The sequence below is a fragment of the Pseudophryne corroboree genome, chromosome 2 (genome assembly GCF_028390025.1).
Source record: "Pseudophryne corroboree isolate aPseCor3 chromosome 2, aPseCor3.hap2, whole genome shotgun sequence".
Lineage (NCBI taxonomy): Eukaryota > Metazoa > Chordata > Amphibia > Anura > Myobatrachidae > Pseudophryne > Pseudophryne corroboree.
In genome coordinates, this window is record NC_086445.1 from 349,258,943 (window position 1) to 349,272,138 (window position 13,196).

General features: G+C 48.9%; 1 protein-coding gene across 3 annotated transcripts in view; it reads right to left on the minus strand.

The window, feature by feature from the left end:
- The window catches only part of LOC135019305 (serine/threonine-protein phosphatase 2A regulatory subunit B'' subunit beta-like), a 217,941-nt gene extending 211,273 nt beyond the window's left edge, over window positions 1-6,668 (minus strand). Inside the window, exon 1 of one of the 3 annotated variants that reach the window (XM_063953091.1) lies at window positions 6,505-6,668. The gene's annotated coding sequence lies outside the window, so the exon portion shown is untranslated. Of the gene's footprint in view, window positions 1-6,465 lie in introns of all 3 variants that reach the window. The other 2 variants (XM_063953089.1, XM_063953090.1) reach the window with 2 other exon arrangements.
- Between the last annotated feature and the right edge of the window lie 6,528 nt (window positions 6,669-13,196).

A 13,196-nucleotide genomic window follows, 5' to 3' on the forward strand; every position in this document is an offset into this window, starting at 1 on the left:
TGATTTTCTGCCCAGCGGAGAATCCTTGCAGCTTCTGCCATTGCCCTCCTGCTTCTTGTGCCGCCCTGTCTGTTTACGTGGGCGACTGCCGTGATGTTGTCCGACTGAATCAACACCGGCTGACCCTGAAGCAGAGGTTTTGCCAGGCTTAGAGCATTGTAGATTGCTCTTAGCTCCAGTATATTTATGTGAAGAGACGTCTCCAGGCTTGACCACACGCCCTGGAAGTTTCTTCCCTGTGTGACCGCTCCCCAGCCTCTCAGGCTGGCATCCGTGGTCACTAGGACCCAGTTCTGTATGCCGAATCTGCGGCCCTCTAACAGATGAGCACTCTGCAACCACCATAGCAGAGACACTCTTGTCCTTGTGGACAATTTTATCCGCTGATGCATCTGTAGATGCGATCCGGACCATTTGTCCAGCAGATCCCACTGAAAAGTTCGTGCATGGAATCTGCCGAATGGAATCGCTTCGTAAGAAGCTACCATTTTTCCCAGGACTCTTGTGCATTGATGCACAGATACTTTTCCTGGTTTTAGGAGGTTCCTGACTAGATCGGATAACTCCCTGGCTTTCTCCTCCGGAAGAAATACCTTTTTCTGAACAGTGTCCAGAATCATCCCTAGGAACAACAGACGTGTCGTCGGGATCAGTTGGGATTTTGGAAAATTCAGAATCCACCCGTGTTGTTGGAGCACTACTTGGGTTAGTGCTACTCCGACCTCCAGCTGTTCTCTGGATCTTGCCCTTATCAGGAGATCGTCCAAGTAAGGGATAATTAAGACGCCTTCTCTTCGAAGAAGGATCATCATTTCGGCCGTTACCTTGGTAAAGACCCGGGGTGCCGTGGACAATCCAAACGGCAGCGTCTGAAACTGATAATGACAGTTTTGGACCACTAACCTGAGGTACCCTTGGTGTAGGAGGGGTACCTTGACTATCACCTGCTGAGAATACAGCTTGTGAATGGCCTCCAATACCGTCGCCCTGTCGGAGGGAGACGTTGGCAAAGCAGACTTTAGGGCAATACTTCCATATGTCGTTTGGAATCCGCCTCACCTGACCACTGGCGCGTCCATAAACTTCTTCTGGCAGATATGGACATCGCACTTACTCTTGATGCCAGAGTGCAAATATCTCTCTGTGCATCTCGCATATAAAGAAATGCATCCTTTAACTGCTCTATAGTCAGTAAAATACTGTCCCTATCCAGGGTATCAATATTTTCAGACAGTGACTCCGACCAAGCCACGCCAGCACTGCACATCCAGGCTGAGGCGATTGCTGGTCTCAGTATAACACCCGTATGTGTGTATATACTTTTTAATGTATTCTCCAGCCTCCTATCAGCTGGATCCTTGAGGGCGGCCGTATCAGGAGACGGTAACGCCACTTGCTTTGATAAGCGTGTGAGCGCCTTATCCACCCTAGGAGGTGTTTCCCAGCGCGCCCTAACCTCTGGCGGGAAAGGGTATAATGCCAATAACTTCTTTGAAATTAGCAGTTTTCTATCTGGGGTAACCCACGCTTCATCACACACTTCATTCAGTTCCTCTGATTCAGGAAAAACTATCGGTAGTTTTTTCACACCCCACATAATACCCCTTTTTGTGGTACTTGCAGTATCAGAGATATGCAAAGCCTCCTTCATTGCCGTGATCATATAACGTGTGGCCCTACTGGAAAATACGTTTGTTTCTTCACCGTCGACACTGGATTCAGTGTCAGTGTCTGGGTCTGTGTCGACCGACTGAGGTAAAGGGCGTTTTACAGCCCCTGACGGTGTCTGAGACGCCTGGACAGGTACTAACTGGTTTGCCGGCTGTCTCATGTCGTCAACCGACTTTTGTAGCGTGCTGACACTATCCCGTAATTCCATAAACAAAGCCATCCATTCTGGTGTCGACTCCCTAGGGGGTGACATCACCATTACAGGCAATTGCTCCGCCTCCACGCCAACATCGTCCTCATACATGTCGACACACACGTACCGACACACAGCAGACACACAGGGAATGCTCTGATAGAAGACAGGACCCCACTAGCCCTTTGGGGAGACAGAGGGAGAGTTTGCCAGCACACACCCAAGCGCTATAAATATATATAGGGACAACCTTAATAAGTGTGTTCCCTTTATAGCAGCTCAAATATTATAAATATCGCCAATAAGTGCCCCCCCTCTCTGTTTTTACCCTGTTTCTGTAGTGCAGTGCAGGGGAGAGTCCTGGGAGCCTTCCTTGCAGCGGAGCTGGGCAGGAAAATGGCGCTGTGTGCTGAGGAGAATAGGCCCCGCCCCCTTTTCGGCGGGCTTCTTCTCCCGGTTTTTTTGGAACCTGGCAGGGGTTAAATACATCCATATAGCCCCAGGGGCTATATGTGATATATTTTAGCCAGAATAGGTATATTACATTGCTGCCCAGGGCGCCCCCCCCAGCGCCCTGCACCCTCAGTGACCGCTGGTGTGAAGTGTGCGGAGAGCAATGGCGCACAGCTGCAGTGCTGTGCGCTACCTCATGAAGACTGAAACGTCTTCTGCCGCCGGTTTCTGGACCTCTTCTCTATTCGGCATCTGCAAGGGGGTCGGCGGCGCGGCTCCGGTGACCCATCCAGGCTGTACCTGTGATCGTCCCTCTGGAGCTAGTGTCCAGTAGCCTAAGAAGCAAATCCATCCTGCACGCAGGTGAGTTCACTTCTTCTCCCCTAAGTCCCTCGTTGCAGTGAGCCTGTTGCCAGCAGGACTCACTGAAAATAAAAAACCTAACAAACTTTTTCTAAGCAGCTCTTTAGGAGAGCCACCTAGATTGCACCCTGCTCGGACGGGCACAAAAACCTAACTGAGGCTTGGAGGAGGGTCATAGGGGGAGGAGCCAGTACACAGCACCTAGTGGTCAAACTTTTAAATTTTGTGCCCTGTCTCCTGCGGAGCCGCTATTCCCCATGGTCCTGACGGAGTCCCAGCATCCACTAGGACGTCAGAGAAAGGGTGCAGTTCATGTGGGATGTACAGTTTCACACAGCTGGGAGAGCAGGATATGGTCTACTCCTGGCTTACAATATACTTTCAATGTCATGGCCAGAAACAACCTCAATTAAATTGGCATTACTATGAATCAATTTGGCTACAAACAAGGCCACTTTAGACAGGAACTAATTCTCTCAAACAACTACAATTTCCTCATCATTATTTGAGGTCTTCCCAATCTTTTGTCTATGCAATTCTTGCTAGCAAAATAGTGTCTGACAATTTACCATTACACTACAATTAATAGATTCAAACACATAACTGAAACCATTTAAAACATCTCTAAAGGTGGTCAATTCAAGCAGGTGACCGTGAATCAGATCAACATTAGGGATAGGTGATAGCCAGCAAAAGTTGGTGGCATTATTCAATATACAGTATATTGAAGGAAAACAATTCTTCATGACAACAAAAAAAGCAATATATACACATACACACGATATATACTGTAGGTATATATCTAGACAGCTATATAAATCTTTGTAGTGTAAACAAAAGGGTGACGTAAACCTGCCGCAGCTCAGAGAACAGATTGAGCCTGTCAGATGTGGGAAACAATTTCACAAAAATATGGCAATTTTCACTGTCCACTTTCTGTATTGTGAGTAAACATCCTGTTCTGACCTTTATGGTGAGGCTTAAAAAGTATACAGTACTTCACCGCAAAATACTTTAGGTTTAATTTGCATAGGAAAAAGATCATGTGCTACAGTGGACATTTTTCATATACGCTTCTGTGAACATCTCTGCATGTATATCCTGTTTCAGACGAAAACACACAGGTTTCACTGAACATGCATGTTTTTGGGGAGAAGGGTTTTTTTTTGTTTGTTTTTTACAGGCGATCCATCTGGATCGCCTATAAAAATAAATTTAAAAAAAAAGGTGAAATATCAGAAAAAAAGTCAGAAAATGGGCCGATGTTTTAACGGGGATAATTGGATATCCCCCTTAGTGTACACACTGGACAAGATTGTGAAAGATCTCGCTCAGATCCGCCATTCTGAGCAAAAAGTTTCAAAATCTTGTTTAGAAACACTAAAGTTGTAGATTAAAAATTATTTCACAAGCCCATTGATCAGTGGTTCTCAAACTGTGTGCCGTGGCACCATAGGGTGCCTCAGGACACTTGTAGAGGTGCCCTGGGTTAGTGGTCTAGGACCAATTAAAATTATTTATGGTCAATGTGACTGACAGCCACCAGCATTGGTTTTGCCCATCATAAAATATGTGGACAAACAAAAAGCAAGTAGTGCCCCTCCCACACCATTAAACCTAGAGAATCCAATCCTGGGCCTTTTTTTCAATCCCGGGTATCGGGATTGAAAAATGGCCAATCCCAGGATTCCCGGCATAGGCTTTTAACTATGTGGCCGCCCCCTCACCCCGCCCACATAACTCACCATATACCGGGAGCGAGTGGGTGGGAAACATCCTCCGCTCTCTCCTGGCGACTCCCAGCGTTGTGTGACGGTGCAGCATGACCTCTCACGCTGCGCTGGGGAGCCGGAAGAAAGCCGGCAAGCAGCGTCTGAGCGTCCTGTGGACGCTCAACGCTGATCCCTCAATCCCAGGATTGAATCCCGGCCGTTTTTGGCCCTAAATCCCGGGATTCCGCCGATCCCTGGATTGGCCACCATAATTAAACCTAAAGATGACATGAACACAATTTACTTATTTTAAATATTTCTTAGTAAGAAACTTTTGGCCTAGGGGTGCTGTGAAAAAAATTCTGCTACTCTATAGTGCCATGATTCAAAAAAGTTTGAGAACCACTGCCATAGAACCCCCCTCCCATACAGGAACAGAATGCAACTAGTGTTTGCTTACATCCTTTAGAGATTATTTCACTCTCTTAATGACCCATAAACTGTGCTGATAGAACATAAGCGTAGAGCCGGCCTTAGGCATAGGTAAACTTGTCAAATCCCTAGGGCATTTGGTATGCCTAGGGGCACAAGCAGCTTCTGCTGATTAAAATGATATGCGGCATGCCTGTATTCTGTGTGTGACTGCGGCTGTATCTGCCTATGAAATGCTACATTACAGGGTATTCCTGGAAATCACCGTAACATAGCATTTCATATACAGATACAGTCGCATACAGAATATAAGCATGCCACATACTGTATCATTTTAAAAAGCAGAAGCTGTTTGTGCATTCTAGCCACATAGTAATGCAAATAAGATGCATTTTATAAAAAGAAAAAGTGCCAATGTTAGCAGAGCAGCCAGCTGACACACGTCAGGCATCTCCTGCTTCATGGCGTATTGAGGCAAGATGTATGGAGGACACATCTGCATCCAGGCAGAGTTAGAAGTCACAGTGTTAGCGACCATGTGAGTGATGCATGCGGGTGGGTTGGTTGTGCAGTAGTGTTCAGCATATGTGTGTGGATAAAGTTTACCCTGTACTTGTCCTATACGGTCATCAACTGTAAGTTGCTGTTTTCCTGTTTGATTATTTATGTACTCTGTAATTGGGCGCTGCGGAACCCTTGTGGCGCCATATAAATAAAGGATAATAATAATAATAATAATAAAGTTACACTAATGTGTGGCCATGCCCCTTCCCAGCAAGAACACACCCCTTTTTGGACTGTGCACCAAATGCACAATGTTCCTATTTAAAATATAGGTGGTAGGAACACCAAAATGAGGACTGCTATGGGTGAGGGGTGATGGTGCTGGGAAAGGGGTGCAGGGGTAGAGGCAGAACTAGCGGCAGTGCTAGGGGGCACCAGCCAAAATCTTGCCTAGGGCATCATATTGGTTAGGGCCGGCTCTGCATAAGTGTTAACAGAATCCCCCCCATACACAGCGCTCACCATTTTTAAATATTGTCCAGGTATAATTGCTGATGAAGCAGCTCACCTGCACAGGCTACACTAGGTCAATGGACCTTGCAACACTACCATCACCTCTGCACCATGTGCTAGGAGTGCGAGACTAGCAAATTTAATTAATTTCAAATTCTCAAGAAGCATCAAATCCTGAAGTCTTTGAGCAGAAGGAGGCCGATCTCCAGACCTATTGAACCCCAAAAACAGTTCATGTTTTCTAGATCTCCTAGCAAGCACACAGGTGCATGCATTACTAGTCACAGGTTGTGCATTCATTATTACATACCTCCCAACATGACCCTCTCCAGGAGGGACACAATGCTCTGATTCTGGACTTTTCTCTTCATTTTATTGCCGGCACCTGTGTTGAACAGGTTAATGGATGAGACAGGTGTTTCAACACAGGTGCTGGCAATCATAAATTAAGAGGGAAGCCCAGGAGCAGAGCATTCTGTACCTCCTGGAGGGGGGTCGTGATGGGAGGTATGTTATTACACAATAACAGACAATTACACACACAGCTAGTATAAGCACGGAAAAACAAGCAGATACAGGATCAGTCTAGGACCCAGGTGAGCTAAGAGACCGTCCACCACACACCTCCTCCCAGCAGCGGCTGCCGCATAGTCACCTGGGTACCTGTGTCCGGCGCACGGGGAGTTGCAAGTAACTGTCAGTGACAGCAGTACACCCAGCCTACAGCCTGTACACTTCCGCTATATCACAGCAACAACTACAGCGCTTAGCGGAAGCCGGGTGGCAATGTCACTTATTGGAGAATATAGTTCCCGCGGCCACTTTCCCGCCCACCCGCTCCTTCATAGCCAATAGCCAGGAGCACCAATAGCGTTACTGTACAGCTGTCACGTGTGCGCTCGGGGTCACAGCGCTGTTACATGCTGATGGGGGATAGTGACAATCGATTGGCTTCAGCAGGCAGCCTTTTCTCTTGAGCATACGCAATGCTGGGGCCGTGTATCTCACTCTGGCTCAGCCTCAGGCTTCTGCTCATGCTCTGGCTCGGCTCGTGTGTATGATTGTGTACACTGCGCTGTCTGTGTGTAGGGCAGATGGTAGAGGCTGGAGCTCATATGAACATTACTAGTAGTCTTGCAACATTGATATTAGCTGCCACTTATACTAAGCTATACATGCAGGGCGTTTTAACAGAGGATGGTCCCACGTGCACCTTCAGGTGGGCCTCCTTCTCTGCACGGTGCAAACTGCACTGCATACCTCCCAACATGACCCTCTCCAGGAGGGACACAATGCTCTGCTTCTGGACTTTTCTCTTAATTTGTGATTGCCGGCACCTGTGTTGAACAGGTTTATGGATAAGAAAGGTGTTTAACCACAGGTGATGGCAATCATAGATTAAGAGGGAAGTCCAGGAGCAGAGCATTCTGTCCCTCCTGGAGGGGGTCATGTTGGGAGGTATGCACTGTGCAGTAGTCTCCAGCATTGTGCTGGAGTCTACTGCTCATGCACAGGTGTCTGGAAACATGACAACCGCATACCCTCCAAATGTACCTTTTTAATAGGTACAGTACCTTTTTCTCTGACATCCTAGTGGATGCTGGGGACTCTGTAAGGACCATGGGTAATAGACGGGCTCCGCAGGAGACTGGGCACTCCGAAAGAAAGATTAGGTACTATCTGGTGTGCACTGGCTCCTCCCTCTATGCCCCTCCTCCAGACCTCAGTTAGAATCTGTGCCCGGCCAGAGCTGGATGCACCTAGTGGGCTCTCCTGAGCCTGCTAGTAAAGAAAGTAAGGTTTTTTATTTTCAGTGAGATCTGCTGGCAACAGACTCACTGCTACGTGGGACCGAGGGGAGAGAAGCAAACGTACCTGTTCACAGCTAGGTTGCGCTTCTTAGGCTACTGGACACCATTAGCTCCAGAGGGTTCAAACACAGGCAAAGGTCCTCGGTCGTCCGGAGCCGCGCCGCCGTCCCCCTCGCAGAGCCAGAAGATCAGAAATTGGTGATGAAATCGGCGGCTGAAGACTCCTGTCTTCATTAAGGTAGCGCACAGCACCGCAGCTGTGCGCCATTGCTCCCACTGCACACCACACACTCCGGTCACTGTAGGGTGCAGGGCGCTGGGGGGGGGGGGCGCCCTGGGCAGCTATAAGAATACCTTTGGCATAAAAAAGACACATAATACAGTCTGTGGCTGTATATGTGTAAAACCCCGGGACAGAAGCCCGCCGCTGAGGGGGCGGGGCCTTCTTCCTCAGCACACCAGCGCCATTTCTCTTCACAGCTCCGCTGGAAGGACGCTCCCCAGGCTCTCCCCTGCAGTCTCCAGGCACTAAGAGGGTAAAAAGAGAGGGGGGGCACATAAATTTAGGCAAAAGGTGTATTGATACAGCAGCGCTTGGGAAAAATTCACTTCTGGTAGTGTGTATCCCTGTGTATATAGCGCTGTGGTGTGTGCTGGCATACTCTTTCTCTGTCTCCCCATAGACCTTGTGGGGTCCTGTCCTCAGTCAGAGCATTCCCTGTGTGTGTGCTGTGTGTCGGTATGGCTGTGTCGACATGTTTGATGAGGAGGGTTACGTGGAGGCGGAGCAAGTGCAGATAAATGTGGTGTCGCCCCCGTCGGTGCCGACACCTGATTGGATGGATATGTGGAAGGTCTTAAATGACAATGTAAACTCATTACATAAGAGATTTGATTATGTTGCTGCCGGGGGACAGCCGGGCTCTCAACCCGGGCCTGCCCAGGCGCCTCAGAGGCCGTCAGCGTCTCAAAAACGCCCACTATCTCGGTTGACACAGATGTCGACACGGAGTCCGCCTCCAGCGTCGACGAGGATGAGGCACTATTACAGCCCAAAATGACTAAGGCCATCCGATACATGATTATTGCAATGAAAAATGTATTACACATTTCAGAGGCTGACCCTGTCCCTGACAAAAGGGTAAATATGTTTGGGGAGAAAAAGCAGCCAGTGACTTTTCCCCCGTCACATGATTTAAATGTGTTATGTGAAGAAGCGTGGTCTTCCCCTGATAAGAAAGTGGTGATTCCCATGAGAATACTAATGGCGTACCCTTTCCCGCCAACGGATAGGTTACGCTGGGAATCCTCCCCTAGGGTTGACAAGGCCCTGACGCGCTTATCTAAAAGAGTGGCCCTGCCGTCTCAGGATACGGCCGCCCTAAAGGAACCTGCGGATAGGAAGCAGGAAGGTATCTTGAAGTCTGTGTATACACACTCTGGTACTCTACTGAGACCGGCTATTGCTTCAGCTTGGATGTGCAGTGCTGTTGCAGCATGGACAGATACTCTGTCAGAGGGGTTGGATACCCTGGACAGGGATACCGTATTGCTAACACTTAGCCATATTAAAGATGTCGTCTTATATATGCGGGATGCCCAGAGGGACATTTGCCTGCTGGGCTCTCGAATAAATGCAATGTCCATTTCTTCCAGGAGGGTCTTATGGACTCGGCAATGGACAGGGGATGCCGACTCTAAAAAACACATGGAGGTTTTGCCTTATAAGGGTGAGGAATTGTTTGGGGACGGTCTCTCGGACCTAGTATCCACAGCGACAGCTGGAAAGTCGACTTTCTTGCCACAGGTTTCCTCACAGCCTAAGAAAGCACCGTATTACCAAATGCAGTCCTTTCGTTCTCAAAAAAGCAAGAGAGTCAGAGGTGCATCCTTTCTTGCCATAGGCAGGGGTAGAGGAAAGAAGCTGCACCATGCAGCCAGTTCTCAGGAACAAAAGTCCTCCCCTGCTTCCACTAAGTCCACCGCATGACGCTGGGGCTCCACAGGCGGAGCCAGGAGCGGTGGGGGCGCGTCTCCGAATTTTCTGCAACCAGTGGGTTCGCTCACAAGTGGATCCTTGGGCTATACAAATTGTATCTCAGGGATACAAGCTGGAATTCGAAGTGATGCCCCCTCACCGTTACCTAAAATCCGCCTTGCCAGCTTCTCTCACGGGGAGGGAGATAGTCCTGACGGCTATTCACAGGCTGTACCTCCAGCAAGTGATAATAATGGTACCCCCCCTTCAGCAGGGAAGGGGTTACTATTCCACACTGTTTGTGGTACCGAAACCGGACGGTTCGGTAAGACCCATTCTAAATTTAAAATCCTTGAACATTTACATGAAAAAGTTCAAGTTCAAAATGGAATCGCTCAGAGCGGTCATTGCCAGCCTGGAAGAGGGGGATTTTATGGTATCTCTGGACATCAAGGATAAGTGCTTGCATGTCCCCATTTATCCGCCTCACCAGGAGTACCTCAGGTTTGTGGTACAGGACTGTCATTACCAATTCCAGACGTTGCCGTTTGGTCTATCCACGGCACCGAGAGTCTTTACCAAGGTAATGGCGGAGATGATGGTACTCCTCCGGAAGCAAGGAGATACAGTTATCCCGTACTTGGACGATCTCCTCATAAAGGCGAGGTCCAGAGAGCAGTTGTTGGTCAGCGTAGCGCACTCTCAGGAAGTGTTGCTATGGCACGGCTGGATTCTGAATATTCCAAAGTCGCAGCTGATTCCTACGACGCGTCTGCCCTTCCTGGGCATGATTCTGGACACAGAACAGAAGAAGGTATTTCTCCCGGAGGAGAAGGCTCAGGAGTTAGTGACCATGGTCAGGGATCTCCTGAAATCAAAGCAGGTGTCGGTGCATCACTGCACGCGAGTCCTGGGAAAGATGGTAGCGTCATACGAAGCCATTCCTTTCGGCAGGTTCCATGCCAGGATCTTTCAGTGGGATCTGTTGGACAAGTGGTCCGGATCGCATCTTCAGATGCATCGGCTGATCGCCCTGTCCCCGAGGGCCAGGGTGTCTCTTCTGTGGTGGCTGTAGAGTGCTCATCTTCTCGAGGGCCGCAGGTTCGGCATACAGGACTGGGTCCTGGTGACCACGGATGCAAGCCTCCGCGGATGGGGGGCAGTCACTCAGGGAAGAAACTTCCAGGGGCTGTGGTCAAGTCAGGGTCACGTGACGAAACGCGTCAGGACTCCTCCCTCATTGTCCTTTCACCGAACACCTGCTTCCCAGGACGCCTCCAGGTCACAGCCATTTCACCTGGCCCTCACCTACGGCAGCTGCGGGCGGCTTCCACTTGGCTTCACATCCAGCCGCAGGCGCTGTGCGGCTACGACGACTGTCTCCAGCATCTTCCACCCCGTTGTCTACCGGCGGACGGTGCACGTACAGGTAGTCTGGAAGGAAGTTTCCTCACACAGCTGGGCACTTCTGGGACGCCTTCAGGTCACAGCCATTTCACCTGGCCCTCACCTACGGCAGTTGCGGGCGGCTTCCATTTGGCTTCACATCTAGCCGCAGGCGCTGTGCGGCTACGACGACCGTCTCCAGCATCCTCCACCTCGTTGTCTACCGGCGGACGGTGCACGTCCAGGTAGTCTGGAAGGAAGTTTCCTCATACAGCTGGGTATTTCTGACGGGCTTTGATTCAGCAACCACACACCTGCCACTATCCATCATCTGCACAGCATTTACAAGGTGATACCAGCAGACTAATCGAATAAACCTTGCGGCCGGTTGTTTCATCCAGATACCATACGGTACCCTCCAGTTTTTCCACCTATTGGGCAAATTCTTGGACTTACCCGGGGACGCTCGGGTTCACCAGCCCCTATGGAGAGGTAATCTTATATACATATATACAAATACTTCATGCTGGCAATTCTCATTATGTGCAGCTCCAGTGATATGCTCAGGAATTACATCTAGCAGCTGTGGCAACAGCGTCTCTAAAAGGACTGCAACATTCTGTTACATATTATCCAGTTCAGTGAAATCTCAATGATACTAAGTATAACAATCAAAGCTTAGACAATTCATGTGTTTTTTACATTTCTGTATTTGACAAATGAAGTGAAGTCATAAGGAATAGTACTTATGAATTATCTATTATATAATAGTATTTTTATTCTTATTAGAGTACTGTCATTAATAAATACATATACTTTTTATTAATATATTTGATTCCTTGGTTGTTATTGAACCTGTGCAAATCTGGTGTGTGGTTTTTTCATGAGCGCCTCTATTAATTTTTGCATCAAGTCAGGAGACTCGTCTGCACATAAACATACTGGAATTAAGGGCCATATACAAAGCCCTGAGTCAAGCGGAGCCCCTGCTTCGAGACCAACCAGTGCTGATCCAGTCAGACAACATCACGGCAGTCGCCCATGTAAACCGACAGGGCGGCACAAGAAGCAGGGTGGCGATGGCGGAAGCCACAAGGATTCTTCGTTGGGCGGAGAATCACGTACAAGCACTGTCAGCAGTGTTCATTCCGGGAGTGGACAACTGGGAAGCAGACTTCCTCAGCAGGCACGACCTCCACCCGGGAGAGTGGGGGACTTCATCAAGAAGCCTTCGAGCAGATTGCAAATCGGTGGGAACGGCCACAGATGGACATGATGGCGTCCCGCCTAAACAAAAAGCTAAAAAAATATTGCGCCAGGTCAAGGGACCCTCAGGCGATAGCTGTGGACGCACTGGTAACTCCGTGGGTGTTCCAGTCGGTATATGTGTTTCCTCCTCTTCCTCTCATACACAAGGTACTGAGAATAGTAAGAAAAAGAGGAGTGAGAACGATACTCATTGTTCCGGATTGGCCAAGAAGGACTTGGTACCCAGAACTTCAAGAGATGGTCACAGAGGACCCATGGCCTCTGCCTCTCAGACAGGACCTGTTGCAGCAGGGGCCCTGACTGTTCCAAGACTTACCGCGGCTGCGTTTGACAGCATGGCGGTTGAACGCCGGATCCTAGCGGAAAAGGGTATACCGGATGAAGTAATTCCTACGCTGATAAGAGCTAGGAAGGATGTGACAACAAAGCATTATCACCGCATCTGGCGGAAATATGTTGCTTGGTGTGAGGCCAGGAAGGCCCCTACAGAGGACTTCCAGTTGGGTCGTTTTCTGCATTTCCTACAGTCAGGTGTGACTATGGGCCTCAAATTAGGGTCCATAAAGGTTCAGATCTCGGCCCTATCCATTTTCTTTCAAAAAGAACTGGCTTCACTGCCTGAAGTTCAGACGTTTGTAAAGGGAGTGCTGCATATTCAGCCTCCTTTTGTGCCACCGGTGGCACCTTGGGATCTTAACGTTGTGTTGGATTTCCTGAAATCCCACTGGTTTGAGCCACTTAAGACTGTGGAGCTAAAATATCTCATGTGGAAAGTGGTCATGCTATTGGCCTTAGCTTCGGCTAGGCGTGTGTCAGAATTGGCGGCTTTGTCATGTAAAAGCCCCTATCTGATCTTCCATATGGACAGGGCAGAATTGAGGATTTGTCCCCAATTTCTCCCTAAGGTGGTA